This window comes from Acanthisitta chloris, unplaced genomic scaffold (assembly GCF_000695815.1).
Source record: "Acanthisitta chloris isolate BGI_N310 unplaced genomic scaffold, ASM69581v1 scaffold5968, whole genome shotgun sequence".
Taxonomy (NCBI): Eukaryota; Metazoa; Chordata; class Aves; order Passeriformes; family Acanthisittidae; genus Acanthisitta; species Acanthisitta chloris.
In genome coordinates, this window is record NW_008688575.1 from 6,882 (window position 1) to 10,344 (window position 3,463).

The 3,463-nt window shown below is 54.2% G+C and overlaps 1 protein-coding gene across 1 annotated transcript in view; it reads right to left on the minus strand.

Moving 5' to 3' along the window:
* LOC103808290 (segment polarity protein dishevelled homolog DVL-3) overlaps positions 1–3,144 on the minus strand; it is a gene marked incomplete at its 3' end in the record, with an annotated part of 10,022 nt that extends 6,878 nt beyond the window's left edge. The window contains exon 1 of the mRNA XM_009081063.1: positions 3,075–3,144. The remainder of the gene's footprint in view (positions 1–3,074) is intronic.
* Between the last annotated feature and the right edge of the window lie 319 nt (positions 3,145–3,463).

Here is a 3,463-nt window from a genome sequence, read left to right on the forward strand (position 1 = left end):
CAGCCTCTACACCTCTGCCTTCAAGCTGTGGGACCAGCAGAACTTTTACCTTTCCAGCCCTTGGAAGCTGGAGGTAATGGAGCTCAGAGCTGAGGCTGGCTTTGAAATAGTCTAACATGCTCTTCTTCTGGCTTCCATACATACTTTGCAACTTTCAGCTTGTGTCCAGCTTATTGGCTTGGGCACAATCTCCAGCCAACCTCTGGGAGGCTCAACAGTTTCCCCAGGGCAGAAATTCAAGTAAGGGTCAAATCCCAGGGACTCTTTACACCAAGCAATGCTGTGGGGCAGCCCAGGCACAACTACACCCGTGCCTCTGGCTCTATGATAAACAACCAATTTGAGGGCTCAGGGAAGGAGGTGGAGTCTCTCCCAGGAGCCATGGGCTCACTAGTGGAATGAAACAAGACAGTCCAAATGAGTTATTCCCCAATATTGCTCCCTATCAATGTTTGCACTCTCCCCACTTTCAAGCTGTAATGAACAGAACCTAACCACAACTGGGCCAAGCAAGAGGGCAACAAAAAGCCTCTTCCTTGAAAGAGGCATTCAGGGACTCCCAGAGCAGAGGTGACAGAGCCCAGAAAGGATTTAACACAAGTCCAGGATGCCCCACTGTGGGTCAGGACAGAAGGACCATGAAATGTGGGCTGGAAAGGAGCTGATAGTTGCTGCCCAAAACCTTAACACTCAGTGTAAATGTACTACTTCTTGCTGTTGAGAGAACAACATCTGCATGGAGCCAGGAGCAGATGCCAACTTCGGTGCTGGAGGCATAGCCCATTTACACAGGTCTCAGTGCTTCCTAGCAACACTGATGAAAGGGCTGTGCCCTGCCCACTTCCAAGAACTAGGGAAACCCTGATAAGGGGGGGATGGACTCCACAGATCATCATTAGGGCAGGGGAAGAGATGTCTACTGCCAGAGAGGCACTGGGAACAGAGACAGGGATGCAGCTGGGGCAAGGAAGACAGAGCAGCCCTGAAAAAGCTGCAGCCAAGGCAGCAGACAGGGCAGAGAGCACCCTGGGGTGTCAAAAGCTGCAGAGCCCGTCCCACAAGCCCCAGGACAAGCCCAACGGCTCCTGCTCTCACAACTCTCTAACCAGCTCGTCTCACACTCCTCTCAGTTTTCCTCCCTCCAGCAAGCCTCAGGCACATGCCTGGCTCTGCTCCTGGCACCTTCCTGGTGACTGGTCTTCCCAGGACACATCCCACTCCCTGAGGGCCACATCCCTGCTCTGGCAGTCACTGCCTGGGAGCACAGGGGAGAAGAGATGCTGGAAGTGGCCAGCATTGCCTAGGGAAAAGTCATACAACACTTTATGCTTGAAAATCTCAAAAGATCAGGCAAATAGATCTGGACAGAGGGAACTAGCTGCAGGCAGCTGTCAAACAGCAGTGAGGAGGGTAGAGGGGGTGTTCCCAAGCAGGGGAGGCTGATGCTGTCTTCCTCTCACACTCCCGAGACTGGGATTTCCTCCAGGGAAGGTTTTGATAACCACCCTGCACTTTTCCTGCCTCTTACACTGTCAGGAAATACTCACTTGGATTCAAGCCCCTGTCTTTCTCTGTCACTAAAATTAGTACTGAGTTCCTAAAATAGCCTCATCCTAGCTTGTCTGTCAGAAGTGGCAAAGTAAGTGCTCCCTCCCCAGCCCCCAAACCACCCATGGACAAGGAGACTCTCAGCAGATTGAAAAAGGAATCATCAGCTGTGCTGGGACAGCCATGACCCTTTGTGCACAAGAGCTGGTAGCAATGCTCACTCCAAGCACAAGTTCCCCGCAAGGGCTCCAGCACAGCAGTGCAGCAGCACTGGAGGTCATACCAGGCAGACCACACCAGACCTGTGCCACTCACACTAGCAGACAGAAAGCTTTACCTACAAGGAAAGCCAACAGCTGTGTGGATGCATGGAGCATAAGGAAAAGCACACCAGGCTAAAAAAAGAGCAACGGAAAAGGTTCAGAGACTCTGGGACCCCCCATAGGGCAGGTGCTAGCAAAAGGCAGCTTGAAAGGGCAGAGTGGGGAGGTCTGGGGCAGATGCAGCAGCAGCGGGATGGATGCAGAGGGATGGATGACGGAGCTGGACACAGGCTGTTTTCCGAAGGGCCTGGATAACCGCTAGAGGGAGGACAGCAGGCGTCCGGCACCGGCTCTTTGTGCGGAGCCAGCCCAGCACACCCTCTCCTCCCAGTGTGAGGCGCAGGCAGGCGTCCACCCTGCGCCCTGCTCCCCTGGCTGGAATCCCAGCAGCAGCCAGGCTGGCAGTGGGGCACCTGCCCGCCCCTGCCACTCCCTCCCTCACCACCCCCAGCTGAAGCCTAGCTGTTTGGTGCAGGGATAGAAACAGTATTAGGTCTGACCTAGCCTGATTTGCTGAGGATTTTCACTGTATAGGGACTATTTGGAGGCCTCTTGGGAAAAGGCACTTGGGTCTTAGCTCTGCTCCTGGTGTACATCCACACACTCTGGTCAGCACAAATGGCAGCTCAGCAGAGGGAAAACAGGATAATGGGCTATGGAGACAATGTCCTCTCCCCCCCACTAACAGAGGGTTCCCCTGGGGTTGAGGAAGACATGCGGGCAGGGGACAGAGCATGTGCATGGCAATGGCACAGAGGGAGAAGCTTGTCCTGCAGCTGCCCAGGCAGTACCTTTATCTTCAGGGCAGTCAAATCCAGTCCGCTTCACCAGCACTAAAGTCACTTAAGCCCTTTGCACCAGTCACTGGAGCAGCACTTTCCTTGGAAAGCTGACCCTGCCATAGGGGCACACGGGTTACGATGTGGAGCGGCCACGACCACGACCTCTGCCAGGCATCAGCTACCACGAGCCCTCCACAGAGGCATCCCACTTCTTCCCTGGCACAGGGAACCCACCATCACAGAGCCCCCTCTCCAGCTGAGGGACTGGAGCACTGCAGTCCAGCTCATCTGCTTCATCAGCAGTCAGCACACTGGCAGTACAGAGCAGTCCCTGTGCCTCACTTGGCGCTACACATCCAAACAGTCGTTTTCAGAGAGGGCAGAAACAGGCAGCAGGCACCAAAGTGAGGGGCGTGCTTACCCACGACACCACCCGGCCATTGAAGCAGGGAAGCTTGGCATTGTCATCCGAGATCTCTTCTTTCACCACCCTGCAGAGGGGAGAAGAAGCAGTCAGTGCTAGGTTCAGGACTTCAGAGGAAAAGGAGACTTTCCCAGATATTTGCAGCCGATAACAGGCAGCCCAGGCTTGGGGATGGAGCAGGAGAGGACCAGCAGCTCCCTCCTGCTGCCAGGCCACAGGTTCCTGTGCCCACAGACATGACTGGCAAGCGAGAGAGAAGCCAAGGGCAGAAAAGCCTCTCCATGTGCATTCAGCTGTTTCATCCCCCAATTCACATTTTAGACAGTAAAACAAAATTCAGATGCATATCATAGAATCATTTAGATTGGAAAAGACCTCAAAAGATC